The sequence below is a fragment of the Typopeltis vanoorti genome, chromosome 15 (genome assembly GCF_054136105.1).
Source record: "Typopeltis vanoorti isolate ZY-2024b chromosome 15, IOZ_Tvanoo_1.0, whole genome shotgun sequence".
NCBI lineage: Eukaryota > Metazoa > Arthropoda > Arachnida > Uropygi > Thelyphonidae > Typopeltis > Typopeltis vanoorti.
In genome coordinates this window covers 78,996,672-79,022,458 of record NC_143563.1, presented here as the reverse complement: position 1 = coordinate 79,022,458, position 25,787 = coordinate 78,996,672, and the positions used below count along the sequence as shown (strand labels likewise).

The following is a 25,787-nucleotide window of genomic DNA, read 5'->3' as shown; positions in this document are numbered from 1 at the left end:
CTCCGGGAATAACGACGTGTTAAACACACCATAATCCTAATATTTGCAGATATCGATAATTTTTTTTTTTTTTTTTTTTTCAAGCGCAGTGATACAATTTGTATTTCCCTCATAGCTTTCCGTAATATGCAAAACCTCAAATAGCGCAATAATTCGACGCTGTTTCTGTTGATATAATTTTAAATATGTATATTTATTTATATATTTATTTGTTTTCAGTTCTTTAATTTAAATATATATATATATAATTTTAATTATGAGAAATAATTTGGCTTTAGGTTTCGGCAGTTTGAAACCCAGTGTTTGAAAATTTAAAACATAAAACCTTTATTACTCAACTATTTATTTATTTCCTTTTCTTCACTTCACATGGCTGAAAATCTAACTGCGCCATTAGGAGTAACTTCTATACAAAGGAAACCAATCCAAGCTGACGCAAGGAATCACTACATAAATTTAATTATCTCCTAATTAGCAGTTTGCGGCGTTACCTCTGTTTTAGCTTGTCGTTGTCTACATTTCAAAGAATAGTGGTAGTAAGCGATGTACATGGAGATGATTTTTTATGGAAGTAGGATTGTGACAGCAAATATATATATTAATGTGTGAGTGAGTGAAAATAATTTCAGCGTTAGTAATATCCACATTATTATTAATGAACTATGAAAGACAAAAGCAGAAGCGGGAAAGTATGCAAATACGAAAAAGTTTTTTTTTATGTAACCGATTTATTTTTAAATAAATCAATTACATAAAAAATCCAAATAAATTGCACATAGAATCTTTAATAATTCTGAACAAAACTGTGAGATTTTTTATTAAAACTGAATCACCAAGTTATATTTATGAATATGATGAATATTCATAAATATAACATGAATTTATGTGAATTTATGAATATAATAAATCATTATTAATGACTATATGAACGAATACAAAACTAAACCTATATAAACTAAACCTAGAGGAACATCAGAGAGACATTTCATACAACAGAATCAGAGCAGAGCAAGCGCACTCTCAAGTCACGTCTTATCTTCAGTGAACACAAACGATGAAGGCCGCCAACACGAAGTAGATTGGAAGGTAACATCAACGTTTATAGTTGTCACGATGAAGTAGAACGACGCATAGTTTGAATCCAAAGAAATTGTCCTCGAGACCCTTCTCACATCAACAACAACCTCAGCTATAGTCTTCCTGACTCACATAGTTCTGCCATTAGATACTGGCGTACGCGCGAACTCATACGTTCCCATTTGCACTACAATGGAACTACAGAACGGACTATAACGAAAATTCAAACTGTCTGTTATTATAATGGCACAGTGTTTTTATGGTTTTTTCAAATTTGCTTTAATTGTTACCACACCTGAAGAAGTCATTTTGACGAAACATGTTGTGTGCTCCATTGAATTATCTTGTTATCTATTTTCTCGGTTTCAGTTAGTCAACAAAAGACGAACATAACTAATCACCAAGTAAATGTAACTAATAACTTGTATTAACTCGAGTTGTAGACATTTTAAAAAAATAATTATACTGACTTGGAACACCGAGAAAGGTATGATAAAACTTTAATAAAACACGACTAGTTTTGTCTGAACGCCGACTGAACGCGACCTGAAGACAGGTGTGTAAATAATTACAAAAAACTGGGAAAAAAATAGCAAGATAAAAAATTGACTTTTCATATAAACAAATTAGGAATAGCAACAGTCAAATTTGAACTGATGTCCGCGTGGCAGGTCTAGCGTGAGGCATAAGTGAGTGGCAACTGACTCGAGAGCGCCAAAACTGAATCATTGCGCTGTGAGAGTCAGGTAAGCTGTAGATTAAATTATTTTTCATGTGTGATGGGTCCAGAACTATTTCTTTTGATTCTAAGATACGTCTCTCTAGTTCGTCACCGCATTTATGGATATTGGTCGTAAGATTCCAGTCTATCTGGTGTAGACGCTCTTCTAGATTAGACTAGAATTAGACTAGACTAGACTAGATTAGACTGGAATCTTACGACCAATATCCATAAATGCGGTGACGAACTAGAGATACGTATCTTAGAATCAAAAGAAATAGTTCTGGACCCATCACACATGAACAATAATTTAAGCTACAGCTTACCTGACTCTCACAGCGCAGTGATTCAGTTTTGGCGCTCTCGAGTCAGTTGCCACTCACTTATGCCTCACGCTAAACCCGCCACGCGGACACCAGTTCAAATTTGACTGTTGCTATTCCTAGTTTGTTTATATGAGAAGTCCATTTTATTTTTTCCAGTTTTTTGTAATTATTTACACATCTGAAGAAGAAACTGGTCGTCTTTTATTAAAGTTTTATCATACCTTTCTCGGTGTTCCTAGTCAGTATAATTATTAAAAATAAATAAATAATATATAAATATATATATATATATATATAGAGAGAGAGAGAGAGAGAGAGATTATTATTATTATTACTCTTATAACGATTCATATTTTTCAAAGTAATACAAATAAAAAAGTATATATTTTTATTTTGGATTGCAAATTTGGTAGCATCTTCAACAGTTGCTGTTCATGTACATCGCACTTATACGTTCTAAATTTATATCACGCGCACTCTATTTGACAACACACAATTTTTTGAATTACAGAGTTAAAAACGCATTTTCCGAGCACAAACAACTAGGGAAAAAACGTATGCACTTGTGTCCAAGAAACTAACTTTGAAATTGGGTAGGGAAAAGCCTTGAAAACGTTATCTAGCCGTTAAGAATTATCCTTTTCCGAATAATAAATTGTTTTGTCATCATTCTTCACTACTGTTACAGAAATCAATAAATATATCGTCAGTTTCTGATTGAGAAGTTTTTTTCTTGAACTTTCTTTGATTTGAAGCGTTTTTTTACGTTTCTTATCTTAACTGGATCCAGTATGCGTAGAATGGTTTTCTGCATTAACTTTACTGCATAAAGATATCATCACTTCCAGTTTTCTACCACAATTGTTTCATTTTCTTCGAATTACTGGTACAGGACGTTCGCTGACCACAGATACAGCTGCAAACTTCATTTCATGAATTTTCTACGTGTCGGTGTCTACATGAATGTAGTCATTTGATCAAGGAACTACTTGTATTGAGAGGGAATATTCATGCGTTCATGAGTCAGTTGCCTGCAAGTTCTCTGATTTGGACTTTCAAATCTCTTTTGCCACGACGCTGACTAGTGCCAGATACTGTAACTAAGCTTTATTCGCACAAACGAGGACCATATCAGAAGGTGACTGTAATAGTAATTAACTATTTATAGTCGCTATGGATCTGTGTAATACATATTGAACAATTCCATAAAAATTGTCGGTGATAAGGGCTTGGGGATTGGACGAGGTAGGAGGCAAGCTGTAGTCGCATGCCTTTCTTGAACTATGGATGCTACGTCAGTATTTCTGGTACAGTCTATTTACCACTTAATTCGTAATTTGCGATTCGGTGATTCGGCTCCAGTTTCATTGTATCAAAGCATTAAAAAAATAAAGTGGTTGCATCCAGTTTCACAAACAAACTACGAGCTTTTGGAGGTGTTCGTTAACGATATGGACTCATTAATATGGTCAGTAATATCAATTATTCTGCATTAGTGACTTTTAATACTTGTTTTATATTTTTTTGTACTTTGCAATTTTTATACTTGCTGTGCAAAAAATACAAAATTTGTTGTTGAGAATTAAAATGATTGGTCTCACCAATTACTAATAGCAGCCATTCTGTTAGATGCAGTAACTGAATTCGAGGAATATAATTAGAGCATGTATCTCATTTTTTTTCCTAAAATATTTAAAAGTAAATTTAAAAACAAAAACAAATTATCACTATCTATTGCATATTTGTCCACCCTTCTGACTTGACATAAATGATATTCCGAATCGACACATTTTATATTCTGTGGAAGTTAAGATAACGTCAAAGGTTTCATACCATCTAATTAGAAAAAGATTATGACGAATCATTAATTCACTGAAGTCAGAGATGCTTGCAGGCTTGCTTAATTAGAAAGTTGCTGTTCATCTTTTTATATATAAGTAACTTTCCATAAACCGCACCCAACTGAATCACTTGTGCTGATGTTCCCACCCAAGCCACTCCCAAGGAAATGATGTTACTTTGCTAAAGAATTTATTGCAGGTGATATCAGTGCCAAGCCCAGTATTGATTTGCTAGCCGAAAAGTGGTCATGAGACGCGTTTTACTGTTCTATCGGGACTCGAACCACGAATATGTCATATTTAATTCCAAAATTTAAATATATCTTATCGTATCGTCTGTATTAGCAATATTACCACCTCAGTAATATCAGTCATAAAATGTCTTTACAGCTGTTGATTATATCCTGATATTCAAATCACTTACTTATCAGTTGCAATATATGATACCGAAGATCGACTAACGGCTGTGAATGCATCGTACTTTACATTGTCTTAAAATATTCGAGAATATTGTCGTTTTTTTTGGCAACTATTCACTCACTCTCGCACAACATTTTAAACACTAGATCCATTTAAAGGAAAACCCACAAGGTAAGCACTTATATTTATAAGCGCAGTGGTCATCTTCAGAATTATGACTGCAACTAAGGGATTAATGCGTTTTTCACAGTTTTGTCGACACTGCATTGGCATCTGCATCACTCCAAATATACGTCTCTCTTGTTCGTGCTCACGTCAGAGGAATAATGAAGTATTATGAGATTTCTAAGTCTCAGAATGTCCCGTCACACCAAGGAACCTTTATCAGTATATTATATCTGTGTAATGGGAGAAAAATATGCCAGATTGGTAAGGCAAATAATTGAAACGTGGACTTCAAAAAGCAATGCTGACATGATTTCAGGTTAGCAAAGAAATCATTATATCCGATGTTCCACTTCGGCGTACACTGTCAATGCCAAAGTTACATCGTAATAATAACAGGCTGCAATGTTTGCGCACTGCCCTGCAAAAGAAAAATTGATATTCGCTGGAATGGAAAATGCTCTTCTTAAAAATGCCTAGCCATATACAGCCACCTTGGTTAAATAACATCTTGATATTTATGGTCAGAAAACACTTCTTACAGTCGAGTCCTACTTCCAGCGACTTCCCCAATATTTTACAAGTGAGAACGAAGTGAAATAAATCATCCATTTATGAAGAATTTGTGGTTACGTCATTGTACGACAGATTCACTAAACACTTGTAGAACTGTATGACCAGTATATTAATAAGTTTGGAAGTTACGACGAATAAACAGTTAAAATATGAAATGTGCTGATGTTTACATTCAAGTACTCCCAAAGAAATGTTACTTTGCTAAAGAATTTATTACAGGTGATATCAGTACAAGCCCAGTATTGATTTCCTAGCGGATATCTGTATATTCTAAAATGTTCATAATAATACCATATGGAGAATGTTTTTAAAAAAAGTGTTGATAAAGTCTTCGATTTAATCTTGTATAAGCTAGTTTGGTTGAACAAAGTTTCAACAGTTTATTTCTGGGATATTTGTTATGTCGATACACAAATTCGCGTATACTGTACACTTATTTTTCTTATTTTTGTGACATTAATTTCTAACAAACAGGCATTCTACAGATTGGACCACATTATACTTCTGAGATATTCTACTCACAATAGAACACTAGGGTGATCTGATACATCTGCATGTTGCTCATCATTACTATATTAGAATATAAACTGCCCTCATATTCGCAAAACATAATAGAAGTCTGACTTCATTATTTTTTGCGACCTTTCCAATAGTTTCAGATGCTAATGTTCCTTCGTTCATCTTACCATTTGGTTTCATTAGACAGGTGCAAAACTATCAATGATTATCTACTCCATTCGGGACGAAATGCGATGCATAGTGTGTTCAGATGTATCGCCACGCAGTCCGTTTATTTATACTTTCAGTTCTTTTGACCCAGTGCATGTCCGTTGGAATTTTTGATACTGTCGAGCTTTCGTCAGTATCTCGTTTCGATAAGTTATTTACAGCCACATACCGATATTGACATGTTTTCTTTATCGCATCATTTTCGGTGTAGCCAAGTTATTACACAGGGTCATCCTAGCAGGTAAATGGTTTCCGACACTCACATACTGTACATACATTCATACACAACAACATCCACACCCACGAATACACATAATGTCTTCCTTTAGAAATCTTCTGCCTATTTATAGCTGCGTGCCGTTTGTCGCGTGTTTGTTACTTGCTGGTTCCATTTGGTATAGAGACATCGCTAATACTTTGGTCAATGAGTGTATCTCTGAACGTCTTACCTCAAAACAATCCAGCACAAAATACTGAGCAATCGGACCGCCCAAAATAAATTATTAAGAACTGAAATGATGTGACTAGTGTTCGTTGACATAATATAACGAACATTGACTTTTGATAAAAAATATGCAAGTTTCTGGGGAAAAAATTCTGTAATCACCAACTCAATACATTTGTTCCGTGATTCTATAAATATATGATTTTTTTCATAAAACAGATGAAAATCTGCAACAATTATACTACCCCTCTAAAAGTATTCTTTGTACCATAAACGTTCTTCCCTACTATATTCAAACACTCCACTCCACTCCTTAAAGAAGAAACCAATAATGTACAATATTTTAGGCTTCAGCGGAAACCTTGTTCAAATTGGAGGATCCAATCGAATGAGAAAACGAACCCATTAAGGTCTTATACCGAAGGAAAGAAAAATCTCTCATTCAGTTATCATTGAATGAAGTCCTTTTGTTTTGCACAGCTTTGAATGGCGCTGTGGGGTAACTTGGATGAGGTAACTTGGATGATGTAATTAATTAGAATTGCACCATGTAATTCCATCATTACGAATTGAATGATTCTGAATATGCTGCATACCAGACGGAAGCTAAGCTGCCTTTCAGGTGTAAGACAAGCAAATATCCAGAGAAGTCGATGGTTTATCCAAATGTGAGAAATATAACAGGATGGTTGAATTATATTTGATGTTAGAACTTCTTTTTCTTTTACCTTGTCCAAAATATTGCTTACTAATAGATTATCTTTACCGTAATTAACATGAGCTGGAGTAATGGATATTTTCCAATACTGGTTAATGACTCACTTCACTAATTGGAAAGCGGAGTTGGTAAAGGGAAAAGCAGTACGGCACTTTAGTCTTTGTCGATGTTTATTTTAATTTCCCTGAGAAACATTTGCCTTGTGGTAATTTAGCTGTCGTTTTTCCAAGATCGTTATACTTGAAGAAAATGTCTCTTTGCTGTCGATGTTTACAGCATGAAGCTTCTGGTCTTCATGCGCCTACATTAAAGAATGTTAAGCACGTTTCAAATTTCTTTACTACAGCAACCATAAGCTAATATTACTCAGAATTTCGAATTCCATAAAACATTTAAAAGAAATGTAAGTTATTAAGCTCATTACAGTAGTACACTTCGGAATAATATTAGATATAATTAACAATCTTCACGGACAACGCAACGAAACACATGTTTATGATATCGATCGGTTAAAGTATCGATCATCTCATTACACTACTCACTATTAGAATGATTCCGCATGCCAGTTTTGAGCATTTGTGTTATGAGTTTCTCTTTCTTTTAGTGAGAAACAAAGAGAAAGAGAGCATATATGTATAGAACGTTTCAGTACAGAATTGTGTTATTTTTAATGTGACTTCCAACCACGAAGGGTGTTGTAAACCTATTGTGCATGATAGCGTTGTTGGGCTAAGGATTTTTTTATATATATTTCTTTATTGTATATATTTTTATAATTCTACTTATTTTATATAATGCGGAATAATTGCCCTAGAAACCATACATGGAACTTTTTCAAGCCATTTCAGGCCTCCAGTAAGCGGAACGATGATCTCACACTTAGCAATGAAATTCATCTTCTACCTAATGACAGTTATAAACATCATGTTCAGAGCAGGTTTCGAACCCACAGCCTGTTGATTGAAGAGAAGATATGCTAACGACTCGATCAACCAGACCGGCATGGAACGGAAGAGAATTAGTATTTATTTATTTTTTCCATGTTAATTTTCAATGGGTTGTAGACACTCTTCGCTATGAGCCCGACTTGACCTGCTATTCTGTTAAATGCGTTTATTTATGGGCTGAATAAGTGCAGCCTGATTTTTCTGGAATAAAAATTTTTAGTTGACTTCTGAAAAAAAAAAAAAACTTTCTTCTCTGTGTAAGACTTGCTGACTTAATCCTGTCTGAACAAGACCTATGAAATTTCTCCATTCGCACACGAGATTTATATCGTAAGAGGTTTTTCCTGGACCAATATTGCTTAAATAATCAGGTCATTAACAAAAAAATCATCTGCCGTTATATCTCATATCCTTCCATCCTACAAGATTACTCGTTATCAGTTATAGCGGTATTTTAAAGAGACAGATTACTTAGTAGTCTTTATGTAGTTCATAAAGAAGTTGAATCGAAAATACAAATAATTAAAATGATGCTTTTTTTTAATAATGTTCGGCACGATCGCTTTCGTCTATCACCGGATCAATCTTTACTACTAAAGTAAAGATTAGTTTTTATTTAATATATCATGCAATTTTCGGTAAAGGTTTCATTTTTATTAAGTTAATGTTAATTTCTTTTCTCCTGCAACATTTTAGAATGTCAGTTGGAAAATTGATAAAGAAACTGTGCGTATCCACTAAGTCTAAATATAAAGTTTCTCGAGAATACTGAAGTTTTTTTTTTTTCATGCAATATTTGGTTGTGAGAGTATCATAATTCTGTTCATCTCCTGACTAATATTCACTACAGGTAACAATCAAGTGTAATCCTTTCGAGGTTAAAAGATAGCAATAATAAAGACTTTTGAATTAGAATGAGGGTTTTGTTAACACTATAATTTCTCCGTAGTCATTCGTGTTTCTTTATATTATTCACTTTGTGCGGAAAATAATGTGTTAGTGCGAAAAAATACATCTTTTTCGAAAATACATTTTTTTGTGTATGTTTTATTTAAACATGTAACAGAGCACTGTTACAATTTTATACATTTTATAATTTCAAATAAGAAATAAATTTTCGTGTTATTGGTTTTACAATTTGGGTTTCTTAAGAGTCAAAGCTAGGTAACTGTGAAAAACTTTCACGTAGCCTTTTAAGGAAGGTGGAGAACCGACTTGGGCTTCTCAACTAATGTCTTGAATCTTCATTCACGTGGTGCACTCTAGTAGGTAACTATTTCTATACAACGAACGAGGACGGGCTAGTAATTTGGAAAATAGCTGAACAAATTGGAATCTTATTGGCTTAAACTAAAACAAAATGATGGAATTTCATGCTGTCTCGGGCATCATGCGATTAAAAAGTCTCTGCTGTATTCTACAGGGAACTAGGGCGAACAGTGAAAATGAAAATATTAGAAGAAACTTCAGATCACCACCAGAAGAATTCAAAATTGGCACATCGCCGTAAGAGGCATCAGTAGAAAAGAAGCGGAACTGATAGGCGAATTCGAGAAGTATTAGATAGACATAATAATTATTATCATAACAAAGAAAACAACAAACAGGTGTTATTATTTTAAATAACAAAATATTATATTCAGGCAATAGTGATCAAGGAAAGGAAGGAGCAGATATAGTATTTAACACTAAACATGAGTATAATTTTCTTAGATGGCAGATAATATCAAGTAGAGTGATAGGAAAACATCACGATGGGGAATTGAACACTTGAGTCCTATTTATGTTTATGGTTTCGCAGAAGATTATGCTAAGGAGAAAGCAGAAGTGGAGAATTTTGTCATTGTAGAAGGCAGATGACATAAAGAAAAAGTTAATCCTTGTTTCAGTTTGATGATAATTCGTTTCCAGAAAATAGGAAACGAATAAGAGATACCGTAGTAATGTTTTGAGAAAATTTGTAGAAAAGCGCAAACCTTATAAAATACTCAGTACCTGCTGGGTTTATGTTCAAGACATCGACTTATTACTAATATCGTAATGACTTATTACTAATAAAGATGTGCACAAATTGGCACGGATAGAAGACATCAGAAATGAGAAACGTTTCATTGACTATGTTATTGTGGAAAGCGATATCTTCATGGTTTCGGGACACAAACGTACACACTACTTGGAAAGAAGTCAACGGATACCATAGTGTGAGGAACAAACATCCCACCTTAAGAAGATGTAGGACTTCCTTTCGTCGCTGCGATCTATGACTGCAGCAATCCTATGGGGCATACGTTCCACAAGCATTCGATAGCGATCAATAGAAATTTTGGACCATTCTTCCTGTATGCATGTAACGAAGTCTTGGATTGTTGTGGGGAGGACGTCCCTTGCCCTCACACAACGCTCCAGTTCGTCCAACAGATTTCAGTAGTGTTGAGATCAGGGCTTTATGGAGGTCCTATCTCAATCCAGTGTTCATATCCACAAACCACGCATTTAGGGCAGCAGCTTCATAACACGGTGCATTGTCTTGCTGAGAGAGAGAGAATGGTCAGTTCACTAGAAACGCCACAACTTAGGAAGCATTAGATTGCCCAAAATGTTCAGATACCTTTCATCGAGGAGTTCAATGTTCATGGCACCACAAACAGACGCCCGAGGCAAAACCAGAAAAAATACAGGGCCATACCATCACACCACCACCTCCAAATTTCATAGTTAGAGATTACGTACTCTGATAAAAAATGTTCACCCGCCACACCCACACCCATCCATCTGCTCGGTAAAGGATGTAGCGTGATTCGTCGCTCCATAACATAGCTTTCCAAGCTTCCGCGTCCCACTGTATACGCTCTTTGTATCACTGAAGACGCTGCATGTTGGGTTCGGGTAATGTAGGACTTACATATTGCGGTCCTACCATGGAAACCCATGTTGTGAGCTTTGGTTTTGAATGTTTTTGTGCAGATTCGTATGTTCTAGTCCATAGATGGCGAACCTATGGTACGCGTGCCAGAGGTGGCACGTTCGAGAATTTTGCTGGCACGTCAACGATTTACAGGTGATATCCTTTTTATATGCTTATAAATTATTCAACCTTTTTTTTTAATTGTTACAATACATACAAGTTAAATTTTGTTTTACACCAGAGAGCAGCTATGAAGACAGCTCTTTTGAGCAGCTATCTCGTTTGTGCGGGCACAGGAACTCACACATGCATTATATGGCATATTTCAATTCGTGGTAGAATTCTATTTGACGTTAGCCTTTGTGATCTGCCATAATGACATCGAGAATTTCAAATGCAATAAAATAAACAACACTTATTTCATGTAATTGAAAAATTGGACAAGAGTTTTTAGTTAGATACTCTGTTTCCAGTACAACATATGGTTTTGCTGTGAGAGGGGGGACATGTGATTCATTAGTTAGCGCCGCTTTTATTACAACTGTCTCTAATTGCACTGTTTGTTGGAAAATATATTAGAGACTGCAAAACGCTCTGTACCTTATTCAGGGATACAATAAAATTACTTATTTTTCTTGCATCTGCAGTATAATGGCTGTTGGGGGGGTGTTGTTAACGGCAGGGAGCGAGATACTATCGCTTTTCATGCCATACGAATAAATAAATAAAAGGGGTGCCAGTTATACGCGAGGACGAGTTTTTTTCGCTAAATATGGTAAGTGTTTCGCCGACAAGTTGACATCCTTCTGCTGCATCCCTTGCTCAACTAACTTCAATGGTGAGTTACAATGCATAAATATTTTTCTCACTACTGTTTTTTTTTAAACCAACATAATGAAAATCAATTTAATAATACAATAATCAATTTTACACTGAATAACATTATACATTTATATATAAATAAATATTATAAATAAAATAAAATATTATAAATAAATAAATAAATAAATATATATATATATATATATATATATATATATATATATATATATATATATATATATATATATATATATATATATATATATATATATTAATTAGATTAATTTTCTATTAATTTTTTCCCTATTAAAAACTGCCCGGCACGTCAGTAAATCGATTGGTAAATTTTTGGCACGCGCACATAAAAAGGTTAGTCACCACTGTTCTAGTCGATGGCCGGAACCCCACATTCAACGTGTTGTGGGCCGACGAATGGCGGTTTTTATATACTGCCCTTCGTAGCACCCTACGGTCATGTTCGGTGAGTCGTCCACTTCGGGTATCACTTGCAATTGAGTCCCTGCGCTTCCATCTCAGCATTGTATCACTGATTGTTGATCTGGGATGACCCTATTTGTCAACAATTTGCCGAACAAATAGGCCTGCAACATGGCATCCTATCACAATGCCGCTTTCAAACTCCGTCAGTTTCCTTCTCGTAGCCATTTCACCCGGTCACAGTTGCACTACCTTGGGAACATCATATTCCTACAATTTATACCGGCTGCAAACACGTGATTCGTTACACGGCACCATGCACCTTGGCCATGGAGGTGTCCGTTGATTTCTTTCCAAGCAGTGTATACAGGGGATTTGAAAGATAGAATGATCACTGTTTAGTTTTGAGCAGGATAAAATTGAATATCATAAATGTGATATAGCTATATATCCAAAAACTGGGTTAGAAATAAAACACTTAATAAGAGACCGGAAACAACTAATATGAGAGTTCCGAGAAAAATTAGGGGAGAGAACAGATGGCATCAATGGCAGAATCATACTGAAAATGAGGATATTAAGAAGGAACTTGAATCTGTTAGCATTCAGCAATGCGAGTGTGAGCAGAGCTGTTCTGATGTGGCGTAGTCACGTAAACAGAATAGGAGAACAATGTTGTTTGTTACCAGAATGACAGGGAAAAAAGAGATCCAGACGAAGACCAATATCTAGGGGAACCGATAACATTATTGGAGTGCTGACAAATAAAAGACTATTTCGCAGGAAAATTTGATAGGAAGTAGTAATAATGTGAACTTTTCATGCAATACTTATCATAATATCCGTACATTCTCTGATGGCATGCATGAGAAATTTGATTAAGATGATGATGTTGCTTTTACACCTAAGCTATTAGCGCATGTTTGTTCGTTCGTTTCTGTGTACATATCTAATACAATTTTCTGGCTAGTCAAGTTTCAATAAAATTTGATATTTGAGTCATTTAATTAAAATGTGTCTAGTTTAGTTTAAATTGTGTCAGAGAGAGAGAGAGAGAGAGAGAGATCTTTATCTTTTTCTTCACCCATCCCATAGACCAGGGTTTCTCAAACTGTGTTCCGCGGAACACTAGTGGTCCGTGGAAGGCGAATAGGTGTTCCGCGAGAAGTTCTGGAATTTGTCATTTTAGGTTTCTAAGCATTTTTCATGAATAAAGATTTTATAGTGGAAATATTCTGAGGAGAATAATATTCGTGAATATGTCGAAAAGCTCAGACCCAGAACGCCTAATAACATCTGTAACATCTGTGTATCGTTAATTTTCACACATAGAAACCTTTCAACATTTGGGAAAGGGAATACCGCTGTTTATGACCGGTCATAAAAATTACCTGCAAGCGGATTATAACATGGTGGCATATCCTCTGTTCTCAAAACTGAAGGAAATGACTTCTGTGTAGCAAATGTCGTAACCAAGCGCCATATTTTTAAACATGGAAATATTCATGAATTATCGTTAATTTTCACACATCGAAATCTTTCAACAATCGGGAAAGAGAATACTGCCGTTTATGACCGATCGTAAAAATTGCCTGCAAGCCGATTACAACAATGGGCGGCGTGTTCTCAAAACTGAACAAAATAACATTTGTGTTTCAAATGTTAGTGACCAATCAGCAAGGAAGTATAAAGAAAATTTTTCCACTGAAATTGAAGATCAAGGTGACTAGTCTGTATCCGGTTCTCAAATCTATTAATACTGAATACTTTCTTCGCAAGTTCGTATTGCAGTGTGCAAGTGCTTGTTCTGAAACCGGAGTGCCGTGATTTTTTTAAAAAAAGTAATAGGAATACAGATTTAAATTCTAATATGAATAAGAGACAAGGGACTTTGTTTAATTTTGGTATTAAGAAATCTCTTATTGAAGGTGTTTGTGACGGAACAGATAGTGAGTCATCCACCTCAAGCCTACAAATGGATCTCCAGGATGTACAAAAGGAGAGGAAAACTACCAGCACACAGGAGAAAAAGTCTGCATTCACTCGTAAGTATTATAATGATATTATAAATATATTTGGTGATCAGAATAGGATATATCAATGAAAATCAGCACAAATTACTTTAATGATGATTTATTGAAGCTTTAATTAAAGCAATTAAATTAAACTCTAATTGATTTTTAATTAATTATTAATTAATAATAAAAATAAGCTAAATTACCAATTAATTATTAATTAATACATTACAAAATAACCAAGGTGTTCCGTGAAAATTTCAGGATTTGTGAAGTGTCGCGGCGTAGAAAAAGTTTGAGAAACCCTCCATAGACTATGTAGACCGTTGGGCACTATGAAGGTGACAGTCTCTCCTTGTTCTGTATTTTGATTTCCTTAACAAGCTGGAGAACGAAGAATTAGTCCATTTTCTAATTAGCACTTCATATCGAACCAATAGCCTTTTCTCATCTTCCATTAATAATGTCTAACTCTCACATCCGTATAGCAAGAGTTAATAGAGTCTTGTAGTTAGCTATCTTACTGTAGTTAGCTGTATTTTATTTTCCTCCCAAATTGGCTGTAACCCCTGACTGGCAACAGTTGTTTTAGCAATGCATGCTTTAATATCATGTTTAGATCCGCCATCTCTGTGTTGTACACTTCCCAAGTAGATGAATCTTTCTATTTTTTCCAATTTGTCATCATTAACTGAAAATTTCATAGACGTTTGGCCCAAAAACGTCGTTTTTTTTTGTGAATATGATCTTTAATCCATAATCACTTAGAAACCCTGAATGTTAATTCTTGTAACTGATGTTCATTATCTGTGCTTTTAGGTCAGTATCATCGGCGACTCTGAGATTATCGATTTTTTTGCCACCAATTGTAATTCCAATAACACTTTCCAAGGCTACGTTTATTATATATTCTAAGTATATAAAATGCATCCGCGAAAGTTCTAATTTAGGCTATAAACATATAATAATAAATTGCAGTCTGTGCATTTCATTTTACATTATTTAAGAATTATAAAATTTCTGTAATGTTTTCGTCAAATAAATAGCAACCAGTTTTGGGAGAGGATCTTGCATTTTTTTTTATTTTGTAGCATAATTCCGTACATAAGCATTTACACCACGAAAGTATGTTTTGATAACTTCCTAAAAATTAGAAATACTTTAGAGACCTCTCTGCCCCCTCCCCTCTCTCTCTCTCTCTCTCTCTCTCTTTCTCGCTAATAGACTTCAGTCAAGCGACATCTTCCACGACGACATCGCAATTTCAGTCTCTTCTCATTGCTGAATTCGTATTTCATACACTTTGAAATGACACACGCAGGTACTTGGTTCTTTAATCTTTTCGCGCTTGTCAGGAGGTATATCATTTTCTTACGTTCTTTCTGTCAGGTGTCCATGTGTAAATTTTAAATACTTGTCACTTCTCAGATCTCATTTTTGGCTCACTGTCACATTTGGGCGGTTGGAATTTCAGAGTGTCAGATTTCTCTGGCTTCGTCCTATGTTTAATGCTATTTAAACACATATCTTAGGAATTTCTAGACGTGTCACAAAGCTAAGGATGAACTGCATTTTTACCTGCATATGAAAATATTTTCATGATTACAACCAAATGTGGACATACATTTATTGCCAGCATACTGATAAATTATATTTAAAATGTGTTATAAATTTCGTACAAATTAATTGTAACATGTTTTTGGCAAAAGTTACAAATTTCCTAAGGACATAGTTAAGGAATTAACATACAGTGCTTAGATAAAACTGTGCGGAGAAACATTTCAGTATAGAATATGTCCAACATGAACTGCGATGCAGCTCTCACAACGTCTTACCATGCTTAGCACCAAAAACTGGTAAACTGGCCAACTCCTAACTCCTCCTTCAGAGTAAGGATGAGGCCTTGTTTGTTTTTTGGAGTGGAATTTCAAGCAGCAATGTGACTGCCTATTGCGTCCCAAAACGTGTCCATTAATATTCTCGGTCTCCAGCAGTATCTCCACTGCTCATGTACGATGTGGTGTGGAATTATCATCTTTAAAAATGAATTCTTTTTCCTACAGCACCACGGAACAATCGAACATGACGTTGAAGAACTTCGTTGCAATATCGTTCACTAGTCATAGTCCTTTTTTTCCAGCACTTGTAGCTCTGTGCGTCCATTAAGCATAATGCCTCCCCACACCATGACCCGAGCACCGCCGTATCTATTCCTTTCAAGAACATTCTCACGATGGTAAGCAATACCAGTTTCACTCCAGGACGTGTCGTCTGGAATGGGAGGAAAGACTAAAACGACTGTCATATGTAAAGAGTACATTAGCCCATTGGTTACTTGTCCAATTTTTATGGATACAACATCACTGAAAACGTGCTCTACGATGAGCTGTGGATAAAGGGACGCAGACTATAGGTCTTCGGGAGTATAGGCCTACTTATCGCACACATTTTGACATCACTAGATGATGTAGTGATGTCTTTGAGACACTAAAATACATCCGTGTTTGCAGCTTTATTTCTTCATAAAAATAGCTTCCTTCAAACACAATTAGCTTAGCGCAACTTTTTGCCTATAATCCTGTTGAGTACTATAACGTGATCCCCTTAGCGTGCGATTCGAAAATTTGAATATGTACCCACTTTCTACTCGAAATCGTAAGTTATACAAATAAATTGCCACAAACTGAATTGTCTGAATTTGCGGTTGTAATCCTCAGAAATAGTGTTCATTCTAGGTTTTGGACACTACGTAAGATGCATCTTAGATGTTAATTTCATGAAAGTGGAAGAATCTATTATTTATTTTTTTCGACTGAATCTTACTTATTTCGATGGCCTAAAATTTTTGATTTCAAAATGCTGACAAAGAGACACATGTTGATTAAAATATATGATTAAATAATGATTAAAATGATTACCATCAGGATTATTAACATCATGGCTAATAAGGTAAAAACTAATTATCGCTTTCGGGATTCGTAGAATAATTTGCAATCAAAAAAGTAGTGAGACTTTTTTTCGTCAACTACTGTCAGTTGAGGAGACAGCATCTAATGAAGTGCCTGTATAAATAAGCTTGGGTGAATAAGCTTGTCTCATTGTGTTCCTGTAATAGTTTATGGTAAATTTAAAAGCCAGTGTGATTGTCTCTTTTCTCATTTCTTATGTATGATGTCTGAGAATCACTAATAGCGTATGTATTAGGAATAATGTGTAACATCTTGCTGAATATTGAAGGATGGCAACCAAAACACGTAATGAATGAGTATCTTTTGTAAGATATCTTCTACAAAATCGCTGGACACGGTTCATGCGTTTTTTTCCCCCTTACGGACGAAACAGACTAACCTTCGAAGCCAGTAGACGGGTTCTCTGGCCGTCTTGTCTCACGTGCGAAATGAAAAGAAAAAAAAAAAACTTTCCGGAGGAAATTCGGCTGTCTACGCACAAGACAAGGTAGTTCACTTTTCGTTGAAAAGCCAAAATTTCTTGCATCCTAGGAGGAATTCGAACCCAGAATATACGCAGCCTAAAGACAAGTATTGATCAACAAATGCAGTGAGAGTGTTTTTAGCGTTATACCGAAAGCAGAGTTTGAAAGCTGCTCCCAGAAGTGGAAGAAATGACTGAACGAATGCGTAGATGAAAAGCTTATTTTGAATGTAATTAAAACATCAGGTTTAATTAAACTGTTACATATAACATTTTCTTTTCTCCCTTTCAATCTTGATGTTTGAAAGGGATCGCTCACTTTCCACTGTGGTGTGAACTGATTTCTCATAAATGCGAGTTAAATTTTCACTTTTTTTAAACATATATTTTAAATGTTGTTTAAAGATGCTTAAATCAGAAAAGGTTGATACGAATTATGATTTATTTTATTTTATTTTATTTTTTTAGTGATATGCGTAAAGATAAAACTGCAAAACCATATCTAATCAATATATTGTATTACTAACTGATAGTGACTAATTTAAAACTTTAATATGAACTAATAGAACGATTCATTTATGTGTGTGTGTGTGTGTGTGTGTGTGTGTGTGTGTGTGTGTGTGTGTGTGTGTGTGTGTGTGTGTGTGTGTGTGTGTGTGTGTGTGTGTGTGTGTGTGTGTGTGTGTGTGTGTGTGTGTGTGTGTGTGTGTGTGTGATACACTATCTAATCAAAGTCATCCGAATAACCCTTCGTAGTAGTAGTAGTAGAAGATATGGCTATATACATCACAATCAATAGCTCATATGCAGGTACAAAAGGTACGTGGTCTTACAATCTTCATATAGACCAGGGTTTCCTCAAACTTTTTCTACCACGGAACACCTTGGTTAGAGTCGAGTATCATCGGTCTCGTATTCAATATAAAGCTAAGCGCACACTATCGTCGCAGTAGTCTGTATCGCATCGCAAAAATGCAACAGCGCACACTACAGGCTTACCGGGCCCATCGCACTGACCTTTCTTGTAACCGCACGTTTCCTAGAATAGATACCTCCGTACTTCACTCGCTCGGAGGTGTCGACAACCGCGAGCGGCTGAGTCAAGGCCAGCGCACGGTGGCCTTAATAGCACAATCCACACGCATAGTGAGGAGCGCCTGATTTTCAAACATGTTTAAACTTGTCGCAGCATTTAAAACTATTCCAGGCTCATATTAATTTCGATAATTTTTCACAGAACGCTTATTCACTTTCTGCGAAACACTGGTGTTTCATGGAACGTAGTTTGAGAAACGCTGATGTAAACAAACATTAAAAGCAAAATGGCCGTGCTGAATTGCTCAGTGATTTTTCGACGTGGCACTGTCATAGGATGCCACTTTTTCAACAACTGAGTTCTGGAAATTTCTGCCTTGCTGTAGCTTCTCCAATTAACTGTAGCTGATGTTATTTTGATATAGAAATGCCTGGGAGCAACAACACACTCATGACGTAGTTGCCCGCATAAAATCATAGTGCGACACAGCCGAGTGCTGAAACGCTTGGCGCGAAAATATCGGCTGTGCTCAGTATAAAACTCAGTAACTAGTTACGAAATTAATCTGCAAGCAATGCCAGCACCACAACTGTTCTTTCTGAATTGAAGAACACGAGTTTCCATGGCTATGCAGCCGCACATAAGCAAGGGAAACGCCATGTGCGTGTGTGTGTGTGCATAGTGAAGTGTGTATCAGTCCCTGTAGTGATGATTCACACTTCATTATTTGGCAGTCCGATGGGCGAGTGTGGGCTTGGCGGATGCCACGAGAATTCCACCTTTGAAGTTCGGAAAGTTTTCTCTTTTTCTCCTTTTTTTTTTTCTTTCTCCTTGTTAATTTTAAAAGCTAGATTCTTGTGAGCAGTTTTATGAAAAGCTGCCATAAAAGTAAATTTAATTTATGGGCATATTGTATTAGTAAAAATGTTGTACTGGCGAAATGTACTGGTAAAAATGTAGTTATATTTCTGGTAATTGTCTGCTATGAGGAAAATTTCGATACGATTAATCGGTGTAATATATTCAGACTTTTTCTTATAAAGTCAGCTATACTGCATAAAATGACACAATGTTATTTTTTATTTCATTTAATTTTATTTTTTCATCTTTGCCTTTGGAAACAAGCTGATTTTTACAAATCTAAAAACACGTTTAGTATGAAATTAAAGTTTGCACAAAATATTTTTTAAGAAATGTATGTTTAGGGAATCACAGATAGCTGGGAAGAGACTATCTGTTATTTTAACGTCGTGCTAAGGCGAGAGAATAGCCACGAGAGTGCTGCCATCTCATGGTCCCATAACACTAACTGTTATTGTCTGAAATAATGTGAATTGTACAGTCGTTTTTCTTGAGTCTGAGAGTTTGGTAGGAAGAACCCCTATCTCCAGTGCTACTATAGATCGACTAACTCGGGAATCGGTCGAAGAAAGTTTTAGAAAACGTTCTGGTTAGCGATTAGAATCGAACTTAGAAATAGTCTTTCTTCAAACGGCCTAGCGATATGGATGCACGCACCATACAAGGCTTCAAAGGTCTTTCGAGTCGAAATTTGTGTGCGTTCCTTTTTTTAATATAATTTAAACTCTTTAAATTATATTAAAAAAAGGAACGCACATTTGAAATTTAAATTTATAATATGTATGTTTTAAATTTAAATTCCAAATGCGGAAAATGCTTCTCCTTCCTCATTCTTTCTTGTGACTGAAGGTTTGGGCTACCTATGGATCTACCCCCCCCCCCTGCATCCATCTTGGCTTTGACTCTACTAAACCATGAAAAGTGTCCTCAGCTACTCTAAATCAACTAGATAGAATAATGTCTCGGAGTTTAGCGACCGCCTGAAGCGCTGGTGTCAACGGTAAATACCGCATTCCAAATTATTCCAAAAATGTTCGATGGAATTTAAATCTCGAGAATTAGGCAGCCAGGGGGGTACACACGAAAAGCTTAGATATGCTCTTTGAACTGTGCTTCCAGCAGGACAACACCCTGCATTGTCTTATTGAAAGAGTTCAGATCCATCGGGCCACATACCTGCTCCGAACAATCTCCAGGTAAGAATTAGCGGTGAAGCTGCGTTCATTAGGGATGAGAGGAACCAGTGATGTCCATGAGAACAATCCCGATACAGAATACCACACCACCATCGGCCTGTTACGGCCAACTGTGCAGTTTGGTTTGCCAGAAACAGGCTGGATAGTTTTAATGTTTTGGTTTATGAGTGTATATACATTAACAGAAATCGAGATATTTTGCTGTTTGAATTCTGACCAGTGTTATTGCAACTGATTTTTGAGCTCTTGATGCGAAATTAATTATTTATAAATAGGAAGATAATGTATTGGTATTATTAGTGAATATCAGTGTGAACATTTATAATCGATTAGATATACAATTAAAATAAAAGCATGCTAGAATTAATATAAAGAACATTATACTGATTCTTCTATATGTATAATAGTACCGCTGAAATTAATACAGCATAGCTTAAATTATGACTAAAGCTTTAACATAAACTATTCTGCTACTGCTCATTAAAATGAATAATGAGATACTTATAATTTATATTGAATTAACAAAGATATCTGAAGTCTTCTCAAACTATCAGAAGTATACTGAGGAAATGATGTACTGGAGAATAAAAGTCTAAATGCAATGCCCGTGTTCTTAAATAATGCGAAGGAGTAAAAGATCTACTAAGCTATAAAAGTCGTTAATCGTTCTGAAAAGCGACAGAAAGACACGTGTTCAATTCCATTGCTATAGCTTTCTTGTAGTATCTTGTAATTACGTCAAGATGGCACTCATGTACCGTTCTAACTCCCGTTTTCCACTGACATCAAGAAAATAACGGAAGAGGAGCGTCTTTCGTAATGCGATTCGTGCTTCGATTTGCTGTACTAGTTTTATATGTTTTCACTCAGGTAGCTTAAGAAAAGAGCACGCTACCGACATCTTCCTTGGCGAATACTTGTTTATTCATGGTTAAAGGGCTGTTAGACTGGACGCTTGATTCAATTACGTCAAAAAGCAATTATAGCTGCTACGAAATTAGTGTATTATGTTTGTAAATTTTGTATGGACATTTTTAGGCCTGTTTGTATGCTTTACAAGAAGAGGAAATCCGAGTATGCTTAAAAGGCATATTGTTGCCACTATCACTGAATAATCCTGGATCAATGGGATCTGTGTTCTTTGTGACATTATTGTCAAGGCATTATAAACGTATTTTTTGTAAAAGGCATTATAAAAAGTTAACAACGCTATATGTTATTATCAGCTTTCCAAGAATTGACCTTGACTGTTCTGCTGCTGTCAGAATGGTAATTATTCATTGTGCTCATTGATGTAATTAAAATTTAATAGTACGTTTAGCACGGATTATGAATAAATCTAGTTTTTGTTAATCACCTTATTTCTAACTGACAGAACTACGTAAATGTATTGGTCATTAAGAGATGCGGAGGTTAGTGTTAAAACTATCTTTGATACAACTGAAACTTTCAGCACCTATTCTTGGAAAGCTGATACGGTTGTGAATGGACTTATTTGTGAAGAGAAATTTACATGGAACTTTGTACCCTAAAAACGGACTATAAGCGAATCATAAAATGCAAAATGGAAAGTACTAGCAGAAAACGTTTAACTGTCATTAGCACAAATAAGAGACTGAAATACTAAATGTCGAATAAACGTTATAATGCAGTCTAATACCGTAGCACATTCTGAAGAAAAAAAGAAGAACGTGAAGTCTTTTGGTTGGAAAGACCTGCGTTCGGATCGTCTTTAGGAACATTTGTAAAAGCTTTTCAATTGAACGTGTGTTAGCTGATTTTATAAGGCAGTAACAGGTGCTTTTTTTTTCTTACTAGCTTTTTTGCCCTTTCCAGTAAATCGCACAAACTGGGCTTAGGAACTAGACTCAATCGCTCCTGCAACATGATTGCAATAAAATACCTAATTGGTATATAAAGATGAGCGATTCTTTTATAGTGATTGGTAACTGCGAAAGTTTCCAATTGGATATTAATTCCAATATCCAGTGTTATTGGATATTGGAATTAATATCAAAGAGCTTCTTGTTGTAGCATATCTAGCAATTTTAAGGAAACAGAACAACGGTAGACATCTTTCTTGTGGAATTCAACATGAATACCAGCAACGACATTTCCAACCACTAGCTATTGGTAAAAAAAACCTTCACAAAACCTGGGGGAAAACGTGGAAGGACATGACCAACTCCTTCCATCTTCTGGCTCACGTCTGGATATCCAGTGATGGGTAGGGTACAGAAAATGAATTGTTAAGGAGCGTAATGCTATATGATTAAGATGAGCCATTCTTTACCCTGCTCTTCGTGAGTGTATGGTGTCACAAACTCTTCACATGTGTTGACACATAACAAGCACCTTCGTCAAGTGGCCAAGGTGAAAGAGGACTTGTCAATTTTTCCTGTTATGACCTGCAATCATAGTCCATTAGAAAATAAAATTACCGTAAACCACTAAATGATAATGTTTTTTTTTCTTCTTCAAAAATTAGTGTTTTTTTCCTTCCACAAAACAGAAGATCCAGGTTGAGAATGTTTATCGTGGCTCACGAACTAAATACATTATTTTCAAAGAAACGTTTGACGCTGCTCACAGTATAGTGCTGAACCCATTGACTTTTGAAAGCAGTAATTTTAAGAAAAAAAGAACAGATTAGAAATTTCGAAAACTAACATTGCATTTTGTTTTTATTATCATGCATGTTTATAAGGTGGCTTGAAAAAAGTTGCATGTTTGATCTCTAAAATAGTATTCAGGGATTATTTAATCTTTACCTCATACACTAATATACCGTAAGTTTACAACTTTCCACAGGTGGAATTCACATAAAAACGGGATCTTAGAGAAGAAAAGAAAATCCGCTGTTTTTGTTGGTGTCGAAATACTAAGTTAGGAGTTAGACTTTACCTAATAATATATCTATCATGGGTCAATGGGTGAACTTCGTAAGAGAGAGAGGCATCATCTCAATTGTGACCTTACAACATTTATACTAACTTTAATAATTCAGTAGATCGCAGTATATGCTAAGTTATTAGAAGCCGAAAGTGGAAAACAAAGTTTACAGTAAACAGAATTCATAAGTTGTTCACAGATTGATAAGCTTACAATTCTAAAAAAAAATATTTATTTATTTTTTTACTGTGAATTTTGGCGAAGAGATCCAAACAGGAAACAATGAAAAAAACATGCCGGATTCTCCTCTATGTATACGAATTCCTGATTATTACTTACATCACGTCCAAGCCTATACGGATTATGTTTCACTTAAGTAGCTTTCTTTAGAGAATCTATGTAGTTTCTTTTTGTTTCACGATTTATCTTCAAGTTTGCTTCGCAAAAATTGACAAGAAGTAAATAGGATTACTGCAGGGGATGAAAAGTTCCTTCAAATTTTATCAAAGTTGAAAGTTTCCAGTAAACTCTTGACAGCACTTGTAAAAAAAAAGAAAGAAATAGCATTCGTAGGATTTATTTTCGCCTCCAAGACTTTATTTTTTTGCTTATATTCTACTGAATTTTCCAGCCAAAAATAAATAAATAAATAAAGGAGAACAGCCATAACACGAGATAAATAAATAAATAAGGAAATAAAGGAGAAAGAACCATAACACAAGATATGTGTAGAATGCATTGTTTGGTATGCTGCCAACTTAGTTACACGTCATTCTACTTCCGGTTTTTCTTTGTCTTATGAAACTGTGTGTGTGTGTGTGTGCTGCCAACTTAGTTATAACACGTCATTCTACTTCCGTTTTTCTTTGTCTTATCAAAATGTGTGTGTGAGGTAGCATATTTCGAAGAATAATGTAACATGAGCATTTTGCTTTGGTTGGAAAAGAGACCACTTTGAATCTGACTGTTGACGTGAAGTACATTTATATAAAATGAAATTGATTTATTTCTCATCTGATGTTAAGTTAGCCGGTCTCATTACAAAAGTGACAGAATACTTCCTTCCGAATGTTTTCATCCTGAAAACAGGCATCCTGAGACTAGATAATGACGACTGTCCCAATATTAGTGCGTGGGTCTGCCACCTTGATGCAGGGAGGGAACTAGTTATGTGTAGTCTGAAGGATGGAACAGCTGGATCTAGTGAGGGAGGAAGACTGGGGAGCATCTTATAAGTAAGCTGTATTCAGAGGTTTAAAATGGAATAAATTCGATTTAAGAGCTGATCGGGGAACTGGATACCTAGAGGATGCGAATGGAACTGAAGACAGATCTAATGGCTATACGCACGCACGCACAGAAGATTAATATCCCCCGTATACAATCCACAACGCGGTGGTTTAATTTTTGTTTCATTCGGATCATAATTATTCGCATGTCAATGGATGCTGTATGGTCACTTCCGTATCTCATAGGGTTTTGGGGAGGGATGCCTTCTGCTAGAAGAAGTGGTAGGGTCGCAGATACCCTATCCACACAGAGTTAGTAGAACGATCACAAACGTCCATGCCCATGGCGCGATTCGAATCAGCACCCTCTTGGGTGGAGAGCGTATACGCCAACTAGGCCGACTTTGGACCATATGTGTGCCAAAATTAATCTTCTTCTTCGGAAAAAATTACTCATAGATAGAAAAGGGTTACTAATAAACCTTAAATAATCCTTAAATAAAATAATAAACTTTAAATAAAAAATAAAAATTTGTTCTGTTGCTTTACTTCACTCAGCGAATTTTTTATATACGCTAAAGAAAAACGTATAGAATGAAAAGATAAAAGATTATAAATAATACTAATTTATTTTAATCATTTCTTAGCTCTGTGGCTTCTCCACAAAATACTTCCATCTGTCATGGTCGCTGCTCCAGTGAACTTGCAAACATCATTCCTACACTTCTGTTGGGCCTGTCAAAACATGAGCAGTAACTGCCAAACATCCGTTTTTCAATATAACTGCAAACTCGTCGAACATTCTTTTATTCTTCTTCATTTATTTTATATACAGGTAACCCTCGTATAACGCGGATGTTAGGTTCCACAGAAATGCCGCGTTATATAAATCGCATTATGCGAGACTCAGATCACATAGAAAAAGTAGGGTTATGTTCCGAAATCATTTTTTTTTTAATTATATAAACAACAATGACATATCCAACAAAAAAAAAT

The 25,787-nt window shown here is 35.4% G+C and overlaps 1 protein-coding gene and 1 long non-coding RNA gene across 5 annotated transcripts in view; one reads left to right on the top strand and one right to left on the bottom strand.

Annotated features, from left to right (window-relative positions):
* LOC150098918 (uncharacterized) overlaps nt 1-25,787 on the top strand; it is a 359,215-nt gene that overhangs the window by 132,402 nt on the left and 201,026 nt on the right. The window lies entirely within an intron of this gene.
* Nucleotides 1-25,787, bottom strand: part of LOC150098919 (glutamate-gated chloride channel-like) — a 345,862-nt gene that overhangs the window by 138,435 nt on the left and 181,640 nt on the right. The gene's annotated exons all lie outside the window — the stretch shown is intronic.